Source organism: Caloenas nicobarica, chromosome 1 (assembly GCF_036013445.1).
Source record: "Caloenas nicobarica isolate bCalNic1 chromosome 1, bCalNic1.hap1, whole genome shotgun sequence".
Lineage (NCBI taxonomy): Eukaryota > Metazoa > Chordata > Aves > Columbiformes > Columbidae > Caloenas > Caloenas nicobarica.
Genome location: NC_088245.1, coordinates 126005074 through 126026775, shown reverse-complemented (window position 1 = coordinate 126026775; position 21702 = coordinate 126005074).

Below are 21702 nucleotides of genomic sequence, written 5' to 3'. Positions count from 1 at the left end.
AGCTCTGGGCAGTCAAGATTCTTAATGAAGCAGGGAGAAGAGTTTATCTGCATTTTTCCAGCACTTTTCTCTGTAGATCACTGTTGCAAACTCCCAAGTTGTTTTCTCCATTGCTTATTCAGTCAGTTTGACAGCATTAGCAAGCACTGAACTAATTTTTTACTTGTTTATCCTTCTAAAAGCAAAAATCTGTCATGATCTCATATTTGATGGATAACAAGCTAAACTTCCAGCCTATTTTACCCTTGGAGAAACGTCCAAGTGCAGTAGATACTGTACATTGACTGGAAATTGAATCTGCAGTGTACCATGATGATCTTCAGGGTGATTTTGAGTGTCTTGCCCACAAACTGGGCAACCTCACACTTTCGCCTGCACCACCTCAGCGCTTGAATCCAACTCAGCCGCTCAATTGAACTCGTGATTCCCTTGAAGCACTGGAGCAGTGGTGTGTGTGTCACTTCTCCCAGTGACTCAGGTCTGAGTATCTGGTTTTTTTGCCTCCGCAAGAAGGCAGAGTGCTCCATCCCTACAGCTGAAGAGATGGGGCTGGTAGCTGAAACACAGGTCAGATACACTTGTAAATTAAAAGTGCACTAGTCAGGATATACTTAATATTAGCTTACCTTGAATCTAAATATAAGTATGATAAAACAGTGTATGGGTATGAGCACATCATAACATTGTGATGACACATAAATATGTGAGCAGTCTGCCCAACAAAGGGGCAAATTTTACTTGCTGTGCAGTATCATCTCCATAGTACCGTGTATTTACAGCTGATTCCAAAGCTGAGTGTTAAAGTCTGCACTTTTTGTATGTGTAGTAATGATGATTAATGATGCAGAAGAATGAACCATTAGCAAAAACAGTGTTGTTAATGAATTAATTTGGTGATGGTTTTGGTGGGTTTTTTATAGCTTAAAATTGGCTTGATTAATCATTCTTCTAAGCACTCCCATCACAGTGATCTCTAATACCTTAGCTGATACAGATATATATAAATATGTATATAGTTGCAAAGAGTTTGAGAGATCTGAGAGATAATAGGAAGCAAAGTGATATGCGAAACAAAAGAGACAATAAGCAAGAATTTTCCAACTTATATTTTACCTTCCACATTCATATAATACAGCAGCACTATTATCAAGAAAAGGGTTAAAAGTGATAATAATTCTCCTTTCATTCCAGACTGTAAATGTTCACTTCCTTTGGAAAGAATCTATGAGCATGAGCAATACCATAGAAATGCTCTAAGCAACTGTCTGTACAATGATCTGCTCATTAGATAGGAGGGCCTGCCATTCAAGATGCTTTGTCAGAGTAAGGATTACGTCTTAATGCTTCATTTGAAGTACACTATCCATTTGTCTGGCTTGGTTTAGTTTGTTTGGTCTGGTTTTGTTTTTTACTAGTGTGTACAGATTATATTGCTTGGCTCTTTTCTTGCGTACACAATTTCGTCAGAGGAACATGTCAGCTCTAAGGACAAAGGAAAGAACAACTTAAAAACTATTTAATTAGCAAACGTGAAGTGACTACAATTTACAGCTTAGCTTAAAATATATGTGTCAGCTCAAATGGAAAGATCCTTGTAAAATTAAAGGAGGAGGAAATGCAGAGGGGTATACAGAAATAAAATTGTGTTGAGGGAAACTAATGTAGAAAGCTATGCTGTTTTAACATAGAGCCTCTGCTTTGAGCCTCTGCTTTTCCTCGATAAGTTTGCAGGATTTTGTGCTTTGAATATAATTAATAGTTTTCTAAATACTGTCAGATGAGTTGAAAGCTTCATAAAGTTTCAGTTGTTTTTTTCTGCTAAATTGTATAGTATTCTTCTTAAAAGGAATATTATTCTAAGTTGATCTTCTTTGTGCCAGTACTGTTTAATAAGTGCTACTCACCTTTCTCAGTTAGCAAAGAACTACTCATATTATAATGATATTTGCTTAGAAAATTTGATCAGATCTATGAACAGCCCCTTACCTAACTGCATTGTGTAGGTAGCTTAAGGAGGGTTGTTCATTCATAGCAAGCTCCAGAGTTCTTATTTATGATTAATTTAAAACTTAGACTTCCCTGAAATGCAAGTGAGAAACAATGTTCCTGTGCTATCTTTATACCATACATATTAGAGTGGCATTCATTCAAAAGTATGCTTGGTAAAACAAGGAGGAAAGGCGAGGACAGCACTGTCACTTAGATGGAAGCCTTGGGCGGCCAGGTAGGCCAGAATATCAAAGATCAGCAACACTTAAAAAACCTGCTGCTTTCCCTCAGCTCCTTCTCCCGTATCAGCAGTAACGCAGCTGATAGTAGGTACCTGTGCCCACCCACCAGCCTTTTTCATGCCACAGGGCTCTGTCTCACCAGCTACATCAAACAACTGGGCAGGGGCTCAAAACCAACTTAAGCCACAAGCAATATGATGCCCTGAGTCAGTAACAAGTGCTTCATAGCTATCACAAGTTAGTCAATGTTTCATCCATTGAAAAAGTTAATGGACTGAGAAAGAAACCCTGTGTGTAGCCAGTCACTTGCACTGTATGTGCCCTCGGTCCCTGATATGAGACTAAACTCAGCTCCCAAAAGAGCTAGAAGCCGTGACTTTGCAACCTGGGTGATCAAGCAGGGACCAACCATACCACAGAGGTCTACTCTTTCTTACATGCTATACATACCTTACCCTGAGTAACACCATAATTATGTCTCCAATGAGATGAACTACTTTATGATTTGGCCTAAAGGTTTTAGTTACAGTTTTCAGGAAGTCATGGGACCACAGTGTTAGTCAGAGAAGAATTCATTACCATTTCTTATTAAACACAGAGAGTGTTAAAGTACAGCAAGTGGAAAAAAAAAACCAACAAAACCAAGTTTACTGCTCTTCTTCTAAAAAGAGATATTTATAAGGAGAAAACAGGAGTCCAGTGGTATGCAATAAAAGCAAGTTAAAGAGAACAACAAATACTAAAGTTACTGCGTGCTCAGTAATTGTTTTGATTCCCATGCCTATCTTCTGTTATGCCCCAGAACTCTAGTTCGCTAATAACCTGAGATGACACGTATAAAATCCATTTATAAGTGCATTACAGGGATGTCTTTTATTCCCTGTTGAAAACAGAGTCTATATATTTATCTTTAAAACACTCTCCATATCAAAATGTTGCATCACAGATTGATATACTAAAGATTTTGCTCTCTGAGGACAAACTTAGGTGTTTTTTCTTATGAGTTGCTGCCATTTAGCCAGAATTAGTGGGCATGACAGTTATTCAAAATGAAGGCACTTTTTTTACTCTTTCCTTGGTCTTATATGGCCCAGCATCCTGATTACCCTCTGCAAACACCCTGAACTGCTCTCTGCTTCAAGGTGGTAACCTCACTCATTACAGGAGACTTGAATCTCTCAATAGTGCATGTAACTTTTCAAAAGCCAGCCTGATTTTATTGATGATACAGGTGAAGTTCATAGTCTTGGCAAGCTTTGGATCTGTTCAGCAATAGTCTGTTTGGTTTGGTTTTTTGGTTTTTTTGGTTGGTTGGTTGGGTTTTGGTGGTGGTGGTGGTTTGGGGCTTGGGGTTTTTTTTTGTTTGGTTGGTTTGTTGTTGTTGTTGTTGTTGTTGTGGGGTTTTGTTTTGTTTTGTTTTCCCCAGTTCATTGCAACATTAGATACTTCAGCCTGGTTTTTAAACCTATGATGTCTGATTGACAGGAGGGTTCATGAACCAGTCTAGGAGTGTGTCCATGTGACCCTGTATGTTGGTTGTTCTCAGTCTCTGTAATGGGCTTTCAGTGATTTTCCCTTTTTAATTTTCCATCAGGCATCTGGGATATTTGGATGCTTTCAGTTTTCTTCCAGTGACCTCATTGTTCATTGTGAATCAACAATATCTACACCATCAACAGCAGCAGCTCCAGATTTCTTGCTTTGAGATGGATTTAAGATCCTTAGTGGACTCAGCAAATAATTTTATTTTATTTTTATTTCAATTTCTTGAAATCATCTTTCCACAAAGATGTGAGTACCATTATTGTTTTTGGAACATGGAATCAGGTTTTAAGAATTTCTGTATAAGAACAAGTTATCACCTGTTTTGGGGGGATCTTTCTTGTTATCACTGATGAAAGCTATGTAGTTTTGTCTTACTTACCAAAACTGAGTTGCAAAAAAAAAAAAAAAGTGTTGCAAGCTGGAAACTTAATGAGCTTAGTCATTATACTAGGCAATTCTGTTCTGAGATTTAGAGACAAAACACTCTGATTCACTGGAAAATCATTAGCTATTACCTCTAGGAAAATTCAACTGATTAAATGAATAAACAACCTAAGATTCCTTTGTAAATAGTGGTGACTTAATACAGTCAATGAAGCGTAGGCCTCTAGTAGTAGAACCCTGTAGTAAAAGTCTAAAATAGATTGGAGAAATCCTAAAATTGCCTGATTCTCTCCTTGACAGTAAAATGAGCCAAGGATTACTGATGAGAATGCTGACATCCACTTTGTAAACAGCCAAGGTTAAATGAGACTAATCTTGTCCCTCCCAGGATGAGGACAACCCAATCATTTCCATGAGTTCTGTACACAGATTTCAAGTTTTTCTGATTAGAATCAGATTCTGATTTCTAAAGTCACATTTAGACTTTACTAATTCTACCATGCACAACTCACCTTAAATTTTTCTCTCTGTGCCCTTTTTTTTTCTCGTAGTGTGGACTATTAGAGCTTAAATATCTCTGACATTAGCTCTAACAAAATTCTCAAATACAGAACATGCATTTTTATCTCTTATGTTCGATGAATAAAGAACTGTCATTGCATTCCTTGCAATCCTATTCACAATCATGCATATGACACACACTTGGAGAATTCTGGCAACCTTAGATCCTCTGTTTGTCTACCACTTGACAGACTTCCCAGTTAAAATCTAGTTTTGCAAAATCTGTACTGTCCACTCCATTTTTTTGAAGTTACTTTTCATAAATGAAAAAGAAGGAAAAGAAGAAAGGAAAGCACCTGGATGAACAATCCAATGGGCAGGAAGGGAAAGGAGAAAATTTAACCATATTTTCCAGGAAGGCTACTGAGCCAGGAAGAATACTGACATGGTGTTTTCTATTTTGACTGAGCAGTGGATGGGAGAATAGTGACTCAGAGGCATTTGGACATTAGTATTATCACTCAGCTTTCCGATGGGAACAAGCCATCTGGTTGCCTAACTTCCCCTCTAATTGAACAGGAGTTGGCAGTCAAAGTTTCTTATTTTTCTTTTATAATCATAGTCCATGATCACAGACTTAGCAATATATAGTGATTTATTAATGTATTGGTCCAATTACTTGTAAGCAGAACTTCTCAGGGCATTAAATAAGAGAGTTTTATTCAAAATGGCTGAGGTGTTATGATCTTCTTGAGACAACTTATGTCTCTCTGAGAAAACTGACTCAAAAATTGTTCCCATGATTTACCGTATTTTGATACTTTATTTTTGTTAGTGCAATAATTCATGTCAGAAGAAAGGCTAGATAACTGTTGTTGATATAGTTTATATATCAACTATAGAAAATGACAGCAACATTTTCATCCCAAGCTGTGATGAAATGCCAGCTATCATGTGTGCTCACAGCAGCTATCAGAGTATGAAAGTTATGCATCACCCACTTTTCATTATTAAAAATCAAAAAGTTTTGCATCATATGTCTGCATACAAAGACAACTCCAAAAATATTTCATAAGGAGGTACCAGGCACTTGGCTAGCAACAAGACTGTACAAGCAGGTTGCAGGCAAACATGGGTACAGTACAACAATGCCCTATGAGGCAAGGTATGCTAACAATGACACTTGTATTTGTTCCTTACGCTTAACAAATAAAATGTGCCACCCTTTTTTCTGTGGCAGCATGGAAATAATATATAAGATTTGGGTTTTTTCCACTGGTAAAGAAGGAGTTAGATTTATTGGTGTAAACACTTATTTATTTGTTTGTTTGTTTAAAAATGTATTTATTTATTTGTTTAGCTGTCTATTAAAGAGCTGTCAAGTAGCCTCCATATGAGCATCAGTCTAAATTCTGAGTACAAAGGAGCAGCTCTTCCCTCAACTCCATGTCAAACCAGCACATCTGTTTCAGCTCCACAGTATGGGTATAGGCTATTGCAATTGTATGGTGCTAGAACCAGGTAATGTATTTTCTGTATGTGCTCTGGTGTCCGGTGGCATTATATTTTAGAGTCAAAAGAGTGGGATTCCCTCTGCTCGGAACCGAAGCCTGCAAACGATTAGAGTTTTGTCACTGTCAATATTTGGACTGAGTCAGAGGCACATGCTTAGGCAAACCCAAGCAATTTACTGTTAACACTCTTACAGTGTTGATTGTACTCCTACTAGAACAGAAAAACACATGTTTTTACCATATGTAATAAAATGCCTATGTACAGATCACATTCCAGAAAGGGCAAAATGCTGGCATCACCGTATCGTATACTCAGTGAGCACCAGCAAAGAGAAATTTGGTTACAGCCATACCAAGTACCAGCCTTGACATGCTTGTAAGTCCAGAAAGCTAGTGTTTCTCCTACTCCAAGCTAAGAGGATAGATTTAAATACAAATAGCAATTCAAGAAAGAAGCTATTAGACTCTTTTTCTTAAGTTGATATTAATCCTCCATCAGCCCTAAAAAGGCACTTTCTCTGAGTCTGTTCCAGGACCTTCTTCTCTCATCTACTTCTGGTTCTCAGTAGCGTAGCCCATGATTCAGTGTCCTTTTTGCTTAGATGAAGGGAGGAGTGCTGAAGGGCCATCAGAGCAGAAAAATCTCCTTGTTAATAGCTAGCTCAAAAAGTGTTTCTGGTTCCAGCTCCCAGCAGCAGACTGCAGGCTGTGGTCTTCTCACTCATACAGGTCTTGTTAGGGAGCCCATGTGAGGTAGAGCAGGAGTGATCTCCACATTTTACAGAAAAAAAATGACAAAGAATATGTTTACATTGCATAATGCAGTCCAGAATAGATATATTCAGTGGGATAATTTAGCTAGCTGGAGATTCAGAATAATTAATCTGTAGTGCTTCTGGTGTGGCATAGTGTGGTGATGAATTACACAGAAAATTTTTTGCACAAAATCATAGTTGAAATGCAGGACAGATTAAGGAACTAAATACGTATCTCTGAGGCTCAGCACCACAACTACAAACCTATCCTCTGAGACATCCTTAACTTCAAATTTCTTGCTTCTTGTTTCTCAAAAAAATTACAATGGTTGAGTACCACTAACCACTGGTTAGGTAACTGGTTGTTTCTTCGAAAAAACTGTTACTTTCCTCACTGCAGTCAGAAAGAGATATGCCATATATTGCAAAAGTGAAAAGCTTTTATGTCAAAAAATCTGTCTCAAGTATAAATAGCCAAAAGCAGCCCTGTCAGGACCATGCCAAACTGGCTGAAGAAGAGACGGTAACTGATGATGTCATCAAACATCAAGTTGCAAGAAAATGGAAATGACTGCACTGAATGAAGGGGCAGCTCATTTATCCACAATAGTGTTCACCTTGGTTAAAATATCACTCAATCTAAGATGCTCTGGAAAGTTTTAGAAGTGTGGGGTATGACAAATAATTTATTTCTTACACAAAAAGTTTTCCCTTCAGTTAGGAAAAATCTTTAGCATAATTGATCGATATTTTTGTTTAAAAAAATTATTAAATTTATAGTCAAAATGAACCACATTTTTATAGTCCTTCTACAATGTGATTGCAAAAAGGTATGTAGAAAATCTTCTAAAAATTCCAGCTCTCTGGTGAAACATAAAAAACCCCATGTCTAGTATGCATTCATAAACATATTTAAGCTAACATGTTAATCTGATTTCACATTGCTTTGTGGAGAAATTATGAATGCCTTCATCCACATTATCAGAACAGTATAAAAAACACATCCATATATTGATGTCTGAGAGATAAAAAGCTTACAGAATCACAGAATCACAGAATGTTAGGGATTGGAAGGGACCTCGAAAGATCATCTAGTCCAATCCCCCTGCCAGAGCAGGAACACCTAGAGGAGGTTACACAGGAAGGCATCCAGGCGGGTTTTGAATGTCTCCAGAGAAGGAGACTCCACAACCTCCTGGGCAGCCTGTTTCAGTGTTCTGTCACCCTCACTGAGAAGAAGTTTCTTCTCATATTTAAGTGGAACCTCCTGTGTTCCAGTTTGTACCCATTGCCTCTTGTCTTATCATTGGTTGTCACTGAGAAGAACCTGGCTCCGTCCTTGTAACACTCACCCTTTACATATTTATAAACATTAATGAGGTCACCCCTCAGTCTCCTCCAAGCTAAAGAGACCCAGCTCCCTCAGCCTTTCCTCACACGGGAGATGCTCCACTCCCTTCATCATCTCTGTGGCTCTGCGCTGGACTCTCTCCAGCAGTTCCCTGTCCTTCTTGAACTGAGGGGCCCAGAACTGGACACAATATTCGAGATGTGGTCTCACCAGGGCAGAGTAGAGGGGAAGGAGAACCTCTCTCGACCTACTAACCACCCCCCTTCTAATACACCCCAGGATGCCATTGGCCTTCTTGGCCTCAAGGGCACAGTGCTGGCTCATGGTCATCCTGCTGTCCACCAGGACCCCCAGGTTCCTTTCCCCTGCACTGCTCTCTAACAGGTCATTCCCCAACTTATACTGGAACCTGGGGTTGTTCCTGCCCAGATGCAAGACTCTACACTTGTGTTTATTACATTTCATTAAATTTTTCCCCGCCCAACTCTCCAGCCTGTCCAGATCTCGCTGAATGGCAGCACAGCCTTCTGGTGTGTCAGCCACTCCTCCCAGTTTGGTGTCATCAGCAAACTTGCTGACAGTGCACTCAATTCCCTCATCCAAGTCGTTGATTAATATATTGAACAATACTGGTCCCAGTACTGACCCTTGAGGCACTCCACTAGATACAGGCCTCCAACTAGACTCTGCCCCATTGACCACAACTCTCTGGTTTCTTTCCTTCAGCCAGTTCACAGTCCACCTCACTACCCAACCATCCAGACCAAATGTCAAATGCTTTACTGAAATCAAGATAGACAACATCTACTGCTTTACCATCATCTCTCCACCTGATTATGTCCTCATAAAAGGCTATGAGGTTGGTCAAGCACGACTTCCCCTTGGTGAAGCCATGTTGACTGCCCCTAATGACCCTCTTATGCTTGATATGCCTTGAGATGGCACCAAGGATAGGTGGTTCCATCACCTTTCCAGGGATGGAGGTGAGGCTGACCAGTCTATAGTTACCCAGGTCATCCTTCTTGCCCTTTTTGAAGACTGGAGTGACATTTGCCATGTATTTGAAGAAGATCTTTCTGTTGTCCTTGACCCCTCTCGCAAGGTTTAATTCTAAGGAGGCCTTAGCTTTCCTAGTTGCCTCCCTACATCCTCTGACAGCAGCCTTATATACTTTCCAAGTGGCCAGCCCCTCCTTCCATGATCTGTAAACTCTCCTCTTCCACTTGAGTTTGCCCAGCAGTTCCCTGTTTAGCCAAACAGATCTCCTGGCTCTCTTCCTTGACTTCCTACGTGTTGGGATGCTCTGATCTTCAGCTTGGAAGAAGCAATCCTTGAATGCTAACCAGCTATCTTGGGCCCCTTTACCTTCAAGTACCCTTGCCCACAGGATTTCCCCTAGCAATTGCTTGAAAAGGCCAAAGTTGGCCCTATTGAAGTCCAGGGTTGCAATTCTGCTTGCTATTCTGTTCCTGCCACACGAGATCCTGAACTCCACCATTTCATGGTCGCTGCAGCCAAGGCAGCCCTCCACCTTTACTGCTTCAACCAGACCCTCCTTGTTAGTGAGGACGAGATCCAGCAGCGCACCTCTCCTAGTCAGCTCCTCCACCATTTGCATCAGAAAGTTATCATCAATGCACTGGAGGAACCTCCTGGACTGTGGCTGGCTGGCTGAGTAGTCCTTCCAGCAAACAGCAGGGTAGTTAAAATCCCCCATGACAACCAGGGCCTGTGACTGTGAGGCCGCTCTCAGCTGCCTGTAGAAGGCCTCATCACCTTCCTCACCCTGATCTGGTGGCCTGTAATAGACACCCACAACAGTGTCACCCCTGCCAGCCTGCCCCTTAATTCTCACCCACGGACTCTCCACTTGCTCCTCAACTGCACCTGGACAGTACTCTATACATTGTAGTTGCTCTCTCATGTAAAGAGCAACTCCACCATCTCGCCTTGCTGGCCTGTCTGTCCTGAGATGGACGTAGCCATCCATGACCACATTCCAGTCATGTGAGCTGTCCCACCGTTTCTCTGTAATTGCCACCAGATCATAATCTCCTGACTGAACACAGGTTTCTGACTCCTCCTGCTTATTCCCCATGCTGTGTGCATTGGTGTACAGGCATTTCAGGGAGTGAGCTGAGCACACCGATTTCACCCTAGGGGGATGGGAGGTCTCCTGGTGTTCATCAATTCTAGAGCGCTGCCCCACTGATGCAAGCCCAGCTACAACCCCATCCCCCTTTGAATCTAGTTTAAAGCCCTCCAAATGAGCCCTGCTAATTCCTGTCCCAGCATCCTTTTGCCCCTGTGAGATAAAACTTTCCCACTTACCACTGTTTGGACTGGTGTCTTATAAAACCGGCCGTTATCAAAGAACCCAAAGTCCTGCCTGTAGCACCTGTCTTGGAGCAAATCATTTACGGACTGAATTCTTCTATTCCATCCCACGTCGGCACCCAAAAATGGAAGGAGGGAAGAGAAAATAACTTGTTCCCCAAACTCTTTCACCAACAGTCCCAAGGCCGTGAAATCTTTCTTCATTCCCCTCAGACTATGGAATGCAGCTTCCTCCCCATCTGTCTGGAAGATCAGCAGTGGGTACTAGTCTGTTGAGTGCACCAGGTTGGGGAGCGCCCTGGAGATGTCCCTGATCCGGGCTCCAGATAGACTATTACACACTTCCCCATGATGAGGGTCAACTCTGCATATTGGGCCCTATGTCCCTCTCAGACGGGAATCGCTTACTACAATTACCCTTCTTTCTTTCTTACCGGAGGCAGCCTTGAGCTGTGGAGTCAACTGCCTCTTGGTAAATTGGTTTTTGAATTAGATAATAAAAATGAAGCAGCATATAAAAATGGCAAGAATAATGGACGGAAGGTTTAAAAAAAAATTACACAAAGTTTTCACTAGTTTTCAGCAGGACAGTGATAGAGAGTTACAGTTGTCTGTTGTAGTAAGTGAAATGCCATTATGCCTCACCTTGAGCGAGACTTAATAAAGAGACATTCATTATATGAGTTCTGTGATACACCCACGCTACAGAATTGCCAGCTAGACATCCTTTCTATTCCTTTCTTTGAAAAGAATCACTCACCTCCTGAAAGTTACCTGCAGAAAAATAATCATCATATTGCAATGAAAGAACACTAAGAAAAATAAAACACTAAGCAATGAAAGTATAGGAAATATTGTAGTCTGTAATACTGACATCCAGAAGCAGCTGAGCAGCTCTTCAATTTACATCTCTGCTGACTGTGACTCAAGTTGAAAATGCAGTGTTTAGATTCCATGATCCGTTCATGTGTCTGCAACTAGTTAGTGAGAAAATATTTTCTAATTGATGGAACATTGTGTATTCATGCTCATCCTAGCTGTGTTTTGTTTTTTTGGGGAGTTTACATATTCATTTTTTTTCGTTAGACAATGCAATGGAAGAATAGGATGCAAGTCAGTATAAGGAACGTAAAAAGATCCAGACAACAGAAAGCATTCAATTTTCCCTTCTCATTAAAGCTATTGGAAGACCATGCAATTCTGTGGCTCTCTGATCCCATAGTGTTCCAGCATACAAGCTCACAATTCTTTAGATGCTCTGTGAAACCTACAGGTATTCATTGAATTTTACTACTTTGCCATTTTTATTTCCATGTAATCTTATTAGCTGTTAATTTCATTTCTGTTTCAGGCACATATCCACTGTTTAAAAATCAAAAACTCTGGCATATCTGTGTATTTCTTCATTCACTGGCAGTTCTGAGAAAACAGAAAGAAAACTGTTTTCACTTGGACCAAAACGAGAACTTTCGAAATTTCTAAGGAAAGGACATTTCTAATACTTTTGGATCGAACGAAATGTTTCCTTTTCATCCTGAAAATTTTTAAATTGACTTTTTGTTCAAATTAGAAGATAATTTGCAATAAACAATTGCTTCGAAACAAAACCAAGATTCATTAAATAAAATATTGTGGGTTTGTTTGTTGTTTTTCTTCCTCAAAGATCAGCCTAGTGGACCAGCCCTGCACAGTGCTTTTGCAGCAGCCTGCCCAGCCCCGTGCCACCCAGGTGCCATAAGCACCTGGTCCCCCTCCCAGAAGCATGACCGGCTGCAGTACCAGTCCTGCAGCAGCTGGGCAGTTCAGGGCAGAAATCCACTATCAGCGGGAGTGTCAGAGAAGAACTGAAAGACAAACCTGTCCTGACACCAGGCTCACTGCCTGTTCCATCTGTGGCCAGGGAGAGCAGCAGGGGCTTTTCAGGGTAAAGCTTCTCCAGCTGGAGGGGACAGCCATGCGCTGCTTGCTGCCTGCTCCAACAGCCCAACCTCTGGAAGAGCAAACAGGCTGCAGCATCGTCGGCCTGATGGTCTAGGGGGGCACTTCACTAATGTAGGACAGTAATACAAGGTTGTAATGCTGATGCCTTCAGATACTTGATTCTCTTGAGTTTGCACCCACGACTTACCTACAGACGGGCATCACCATTACCAAGATCGAAAACTACTGTGGACAAAACTTTGTGTTGTGCAGCCTCACTTAGATAGCTCTAACTTTCAGATTTAGCTGAAACTCCTGTGAGGTGCTGGGATGTACATTCATATGATTACCTGTAAAAGAAAACAGAACATCCACAGTAGGAAGGAAGAAGTTTCTCTGCTTCTCTTGTGTCAGAAATGACCTGTTCAGGGCACAGCTCCTCTCTACTGACTTCTAAGCTGACTGCCAGTTAACTGAAAAATTGCTAATGTCCCAGGCTACTGTGTCCTCAGTTTCTGGGCAGAACAGTCATGTTGTGGAGCTTGCCTCCTCTACTTGTGACTACATGGGGTACCTACTGTTCTTTGGGAAATGCAGGGACTCGGGAAGGAGCCCTTTGAGGAGCTGCTGGAGAGGGTTACATGCTCAATAAGCCTCTGATCTGCCACATCCTTTGCCCTGGCAGCCAGCATCTGGGTACTTGGCCTTGCACAACCTCTACATTTATTTGCCAGAGTCCGTATACACTCTTTCACTTCCCCCTTCTCCATCAAATATACACAGGAACACACAGGAGCTCTGCTTCTGCGCCATGTTGAGGGTATGGCACACCCAGAGGACCTACAAAAATATGTGGGAAAATGGGCTTCAGATCTTTCCCAGCAGATTTAGCCTCTGAGGAGGTTGGGAACCAATCTGCAGGAGGACCTGTTTTTGTCATCCTGAAGCTGGGAAGTGGCCTAGATAATAGCACACTCTCCACTCGCCTACTCAGGGGACTGAACCAGTGAGACCTTCTCAGTAGCCTGCAATTCAATGAACTAATGAAAGTCCTAGCAAAAAACGCAGATTTGGTTCACAGTTCCTGCAGGTGTGCTTGGAAGGCCTAACTTCAGAGCAGAAATTCCTAAACATCTTCATTTTGTACTCTCACTGGTACTATCACTCACATGCAGAAATCCTACCAAGTGGTGTTTATTGGGTAGCTCACCCTAAAATCATGTGTTAACAAACACCTTCCAGACACTGACTGGCACGCTCTCCCTCCAGAGTGCAGGCACTCCTCTCTGCACACCCAGCATGAGATTGAAGTTGCTTCGACAAGTATGAGAGGTTTGCAGTACAACAAATATTAATACCTGTGTGTGTATACATACATACATACGTACATACATATATAAGTACATCTACCTGTGAATGTAGGTCTATGGCTAGATTTAGTAGAATGAAAAATAGGATCCAGGAGTAAAAAAAGCATAGACATACCATCTCTTTTGCACCTGAAGTAGTATTTTCCAACGTATCCATTACCCACCAAATTTTGACCCTTTAGTAGAGCTTTTGACAAGATATCCGGCTACGTGTCTATGAAAATCCATGTAATTCACTCATCTTGCTTTCTCTGCAATTTCTGAACACCCTAAGTTTAGCCGATCCTCCTGTTGATCTTCACTGCCTTTCAAGCATAGTTTTATCACTCCTTTAACAGTGCCATATTACCATTTTCTTCTGTTTCCATACATAAAAACTCTGTGTGGTCTTCTTGTATATTTTTTATAGCAAGGAATGCTCTTTGTTCAAAACCTTTTAGACTTCTGAGTCAGCACATTTGAAGCAAATGCTGAATCTGCTAACATCTCATGTCTTTACTCAGCAAAACAAATGAGAATTTGCATGCACAGTCAGCAAAATTCTTAAAGATTTATGTAAAACTACATTAGACTACCAGCAAATGACTAATTCCCTGCAAGATTCTGCAGTTTCTGCATAACAGGAGCCTACTCGAAACTCTGAAAATGAATTCTGTGGACTTGCTTTTTCATTAACTTCTGTACGGCAGAGCACAAATTTGGATTGAATGTTGCCATTACTGAGATAAGAAGCCATTAATTTTTACTGTAATGAATTTTGCCACACCACAATTGTACACGGGTTTATGGCACCACCTACTGAAACATTAAGATTATGTAAAATAGCTTAAGAATTAGTTTGAAATTATCTTGCTGCTTCATGTGTTCAATTTGAAAATGTAGACTGTGGCAAATTTTATAACTAAAAGTTGAAATTTCATTTGGAACTTAAACAGTTTGTTCTGCCCAGTGGTTATAAAAAACACTTTTTGACTTAAGGATTAACTGTTCAGATGACTGAAAAGAAAAATCCTGCTTTTAATTTTTGTATGTCAGCCTTCACAAGCAACATTTTTCTGCAGAAGGCAGAGATTATAAATCACCCTGAAAACACTGGAAATGCATGCCTAGTTTACTGTAATTTTTTTTAAATTTTCTTGCAGAAATACATCATGAACATTAAATATTATTTTAAAACTTCAGTTGTGTTGATAATAACATGCTGATTTTTAACTAGTTAATGATCCTGAGGGAAATCCTCAAATAACACATTGAGTTGATATGTACATTCAGTAGATATGAGCATAAACACCAGAATAAATAATTTCATTATACAATTTTTTCTTCTTTTTTTGAGAGCAGGCCATGAAATGACCTGAAACAACTTGTATTCAAATTATTTCCTCGTTAGCAAGGAGCTCTTGGAATGGACTTTGTATATTCAAAAATTGCGGTAGATTGTTTATAAGAAAGTATTCTCTTTGGTTTCATGAAAATATAGATCCAAACATGCACGGTAATCAAATACTTAGTGCTTGTAGAAAAGTCTAACCAATTATCTTAATAAAATATTTTCTAGAGGTGCCTTCTTTCTATTTTTTCTCCATTCTGTTTACAAGCAACAATGACATAATGAATTACGGAGATGATGCAGTAATCGTTGAAGTCAATCACATGTTATCATGCATTCTGCAATGCATGTCATCATGCATTCTGACACTGTTACTTACAATATAATGTTTTTCTTGAAGTTTTAAATCCAGGCTCACCTGACTTTTCTGATTAAAGGTCAACTCATTATTTCACAAAGGTCAGGGCTCTTTGAATAGTCATGCTTGGGGCGTATTGTTGCCTTCTTCCACTCTTTTTGTATTACTCAGGCAGCATGACTTCCCTTGCTGTGTCCCAGGAGATCAGAGGACAAGCATAATTACATCCTCTAACTTCTTTTCCTGTCTCTTGACATATAAGGCATGGCAATGGTGGGAAAAGTCAGCATAGTGCTCTGATTTTCCTTAACCCGTGTGTGTACCGGTCTCTGCTGCTCTCACCTGGGATGGGCCAGGGATGCAGTAACAGAGGATCAGCTTCCTTGTTCTCCTCCCCTTCCCGGTGACTGTGGGAGTTTGAGTCATCCTGGGGCTGGAGCCTTCTTGAAATCCAGGCCAGGCAATGGAGGCCTTGCCAAGATTTATGCAAAGATCCCAAAACTCAAAGCAGTAACCCCAGGGGAGCTCCTCTCTCAGCTGTGGCATCACCCAAGAGGGAGCTGCCAAGCACCCTGCCTCCCCCATATGGCAATCACTGCGTAGCCATTTGGAGAATATTCCGGGCAATACAGACAGTGAAAGGTTTGTGGGAAAGAAATGGGTAGCACGTCACTGACCTGCATACAGGGGCGAATAAATATAGCATGTTTCTGTCAAAATTATCACATGGATTTGTGCAGTCTGGGATTATATATTGTATCATTGGGATGTAAATCAGAATTTGCAGGTCAAGAGCTTAATGAGTTACAGAAGTGTGAATGGTCAATATGTTTGAAAGGGAAATGAGCAAAAGATCATCAGCAAGATTTTGCAGAAGAGTAAAGTAAATAAATTAGATATGAACATCTGTATGTTAAAAAGTACATGTATAGATATAAAATATAATATTTTTTTCATACAAGGTCTGCAGACGCAGGAATTGGAATTGATAAGCTATAATTGTATTTTGATATTTACAGTTACCATCTCAAAGAGTAAACTGATTTCCTTAACACAGGTGGTACTCTGGACACCTTTGTAAACTCATTGCTATTATACAGGATTTTTTTTTCCTATTTTAGGTAAGTCATTTGGAATTCTAGAAAATTATTATACTGGGAACAGTGAGGAAATGCTTCTCTTGTATTTTCTTCTGTGGCCACAATTCTGCAGATGTTTAGAGAACTACAGTGTTTAAATAAATTTTAATGAAGAACAGTCTGGGGGTGGATGTAGAGCTCAAGCAGAGACAGATGTCCCATCAGATTGAAAATACTGTACTTGTTTCTCTCTCGTGTATATACACAGAGAAACTTTTTGCATGCTAAGAAAATACAGGTACAAACCATGTCACATATTAGAAAATTTTATTCCTGATATTATCATAAAAAATGGGTTAAAAATGCTGGGGTTTTTTAATGTGTGAATATACACAAGTATACATGTTGTATACAAATATAATGGCCAAATTCTGCCTTCAAAAAAACACATGCAATGCTAAGGGAAGTAATTGGCCACTACATTGGTACAAAGCTGAGAGAAAAATAACACTGTAATACAAACTAATGTAATGACACTTCTTAAAGCAAAGTCTATGTATGTACCAGAGGGAAAATCTGATGAGAAACAGATGGATATAGGAGAGTATTTTGAGTTAAATGGTATGTGTGGTTTCATTTGGGCACGTGTTTCTTTAGCACGTGGAGAAAGCATATATAGCTATGCAAAGGAAAATATTAGTTGTTGAAAAATGTGTATGCTATCGGGGAAGAGAGGCTTTCAAGGGGAGAGTATTCAGATGAAAAAGCAAATTCTGTAAGTCTCAGGAGAGCTCAGCACTTTTAAACTACAGTTAATTAATTCTTTCGCATTGCAGGAGGCCAAAACAAATGAAAAGATCAATTCCTTTCTGTACCCACAAGACAGTGCTCGCTGCGGCTGCAGCCACGCCAGCTGCGAGCACCACGGCAGCCACCAGCAGCCGCAGCACCCGCCTCTGCTGCTCTTGGGAGCCCAGCAGCCCTGGTCACCGCACCCCAATTCACCCTTCCTGGGGAGCCGAGCAGCCCATGGCACCGCTGCCGCCCAGCAGAAAGCTCCTGTACATCCAGTCGTACATGGCTTGCAAACCCCACCACAATATTAACATCTGCTGAGTGCTCAGGAATCTTGGCTGGAAAAGGAGGGAACAACTTCTTCGTCCCTGCAGGGCAGGAAGGAGTTTGCTTCTACCAACAAAACATAAGGCTGTGGTTTTAAATAACGTGCTAAGGCAGAGCCCTTTTTTATGAGATACTACTGGAGTGGAGTAGTGAAAAACATTAATATAGCCACCTCAAGAGAAAATATTTTTTTCAAGGGGACTTCAGGTTATAGATAAATATTTTACCCACACTTCTGTAGACACTCAAAACTGAAGAGGATGCTTTTATGTTCTGGTTAGAGGCCGTGTCTAGGTATTTCACTGTTTGGAAGAAATATGTTGTCCTGTTAGTATAATAGCCACCAGCTTTACCTGCATCCCTTATACTTTATGCAACCATTATACAATGTAAAAGGCCTACAGGAAGATGCAGCAGCTGCAAGGTGAAGGTTGTGTTTTATTATGTTTTGTTTCGTTTTTCTCAGAAATGCTCTAATTCCACTGCAGATTATGTCTGAGAAAGTTTGTGTTACTTCAGTGTACGTTATCTGAGCCTGCAGACAGTTAGTGTCTATCACACAACACTTCCACAATGTTATTCCACAGTACATTCTGCAAATTCACATCACTAAATGATAAGCAACAAATGTATAAATATGTAGCCTGGCCATCTGTGTAGTGCAGGACTCAGCAGTTAAACTTCTCTAAAAGTCTTATTCTTTTTCCAGGGTCTTTGTCATCCCTGATTCATGTCAGTAAAAAATTCTTTATTCAAAAAATACAATGTATTCTTTGAAGACATTGACACAAGCTGTGTAGAGCAAGCTCTGCTGAGCCAGATACGCCCTAGAAACTAGCAGCTATTGCTGTTCTCATGTTCAGATGAGCACAACCTATCTCTCCTTACACTGCTCTAATCTTGAATTCTTTCTCGATTATCATGATAAATTTTAAAATTATAAAAGCCACTTGCTGGCTCCATATTTGCTTTGGAAATCCATCGGTCAGGACTAATTTGCAAACAGAGACCAACAGATTAAAAGTCAGCTTTACCATAGGCTGCTTCTGCCCACATGATCTGTAAAACAGTTCTGTTCCTCAAGTGGAATGGACCTCAACAAAGTGAGGAAAAGGTGAAACTAAGGGAATATATTTTCTTTAACTGTCCTCCCAGGAAAGGATCAACTTCCATGGACTTTGGGCGAGGACCTCAGAGCACAATAAAAATTCAGCTTTTCCTAAACTGTTGTCGTTAAAGTCAACAACAGGCTGGGCTGCTCTGAGAAGTCCTTTCTGAATATCAGTGTGAGATCATTGTTTCAGGCCTGATTTCACCTGCGATTGTCAAAGGAATCACAGGAAGAAGTCTATAAATCATTATGGTTTTAACATACAGCTGTCAGCATCACTGCCTGTGTTCCACAGTAGCTAAATAGCTTTAATTCAGTTCTGTTCTACTGCTTGCAAGAAGTCTTCCTTTCTTTCATGCCTTGCTATCCCTCAATACTGAAATCTGGCAAGCAGGTCTGCCAGCACTGCCAGATCCTCTCCTGGAGCCGCAGGGTCAGGATCTTTTCCACGCAAGGAGGGAGAGGTGGCCTGGCACTGCCCCTCTGGCTGATTTAAAGGCTACAGCTTGTCTACAAAGTGACAGAAGATTTGAAACCCACATGAAAACCACCAGCCCCATGAAGCCAAAACTGCAGTCTCAGATTTCCATTGGCCATGCATATTCCACATCAAGGTCCTCAAAGCAAACTGAGACCGCTTCCCTACCCTCTTCGCTTAGTAGCTGAATCATATTTTGGAGCAGTTCAAGTATAAAAATGTTTTGCTTTGCACAAGCTTGGACAAAAGCATCAGGAATAGATAGCTATGTTAATAATGTTTAATCCAAAGTAGAGATAATGAAAAAGTATTTCTAAAAAAGAGAAAAAGGAGCCCAAATAGCTTTTTTTTTTTTTTTTTTTAAATATATATATGAAACAAGAGGAGTACAGAGCACTGGGGAAAAGAAGTCACATTTTCTTCTGGAAAGTATTTTCAGAAGTTTCAGGCTGTGTCTCACTCTGTCAAACCACTGAGACATTTTGGTCATTTTTCCCACAATTATGTGAAGGAAAAAATAAATCCCTGAGAGTCCTTCAATTGTTTTAAAAGCTTTAAAATGAAAACCTTAGAAAACAGAAAGATGTAAAGACAGCCTATTTTCTGAAGTCATTAAACAAATCAATCCAGAGTATCTGATTCTTTTCTTTGCCTAACTGTTCTTGTAAAGAACATTTTATCTTAACTTGTATATTGATAGCAGGCTTTTGCCAGTCTAAACTTTTTCTTCTCTCTCATTCAGTGGCAATTTAGCACATTGAACATTTCTGCTGCTGTAAGTGCAGGTGCAAAAGTCTCAAGCAAGGTCTAGCTGGGGAAGCTGAAAACTGTTGCAACACATGCTGCAACTGGGAATGGAGTGGTTTTGGGAAGGACTGACGAGAAGTGGGCAAAGAAATGCGATGCCTTCCAATTGCCTCCTCCAAAGAAGTGGACTTAATGCATGTGTTTAGATTCTCCATCGAACCTGGGCTAAAACTCGAAGTGGTTAAATCCTCCCAGTGACTTTGTTAAGAGTCTTTTGCTATTTTGTTTCCCTTTCTTTTGCTGCAGAGTTCCTCCGAGTGTATATACAGAAAGATGAATTAGTATTTGTAATGACTAATATTAATATTTTAAAATCATGTTGGCTATTCCATTCAGAAAACAGCCTACTAGCTGCTGTGCATATTACTATCTCCTCCCAGAAAAGCCTGTTTATGCCTTCAGTCTATTGGCAAACGTGAAACCCTCAGCTGGTAGACGTGCAGCCTCGTAGAAGACTGCATTTTTCACAGGGAAGCACATAAGAAGCTGTGGTTGTGGTCTTTGCTACCCAGTGACCTAATTTTCCTGCTTGAATAAGAAAGTGGGAGGAGTGCATCTCAGGACGTACCGTTTTTAATAAGTAACAGAATATGGTGTCAGAATGGCTCACTTGATTTATAATTAAAATAACTAGTACGTGTTGAGTTCCTTAGACAGCCACACCAAAAATGAATGTGATGTGTACTACTGATTGTGTTGGATTTCCTTCCGATTCCTTTCATTAAGATGTTCTGTTCCCGTAAAACAAAAACATTTAAATTCTTACATGTACGTCAATGTCAATGGATCAGTTTTCAAAACCTGCCCCATTTCCTCAATGACTCAGCTTCTCAGCATTGCACTGTTTGCATAATGAGAGTAACTAATCCCTGCAGTAAATAGACCCACTACGTGTAGTCCCTACCAAATTTATATCATTAAAGGTCGTGTAAAATGACTTGCTTCCTTTTATGCTTCTTTATATTGTCCCATGTGTGCCCCACAACTTTTTTTAAAAGTATAGTTCGTGACTCATGACAGTGGGAACAAGAGAGTGGTGCAAAAAGTCGTATTTGGACTTGGCATTTGAAACAGAATATTACTGAAATTCAGACAGCAATAAACATGCACTTGTGAGTACTCAGTTTACAGAAGGAGGAATAGAAAGATAAATACCTTTTTATATGACATGATTTTGATGTACATCTTCACTTCATGATGTAAAAATACACTCCCTGTACTGCATATTCTTTTCTATTTCTATGTTTTACCTCATCTCTCCACATCATAGTAATGTAACTTCTTCAATATCAGCTATAAAACTGTATCTCAGCTGATTTTACCAATTAAACAAGATTTATTAAACACATTCAAACATAAGGCCTGGTTGCTTAAGATCCCCAGGCACCAATACAGGTTAGGGGCAGACCTGCTGGAAAGAAACTCTGCAGAGAAGGATTTGGAATTTCTGGTGAAGAACAGGTTGACCATAAGTCAACAATGTGCTCTTGTGGTCAAGGCAGCCGATGG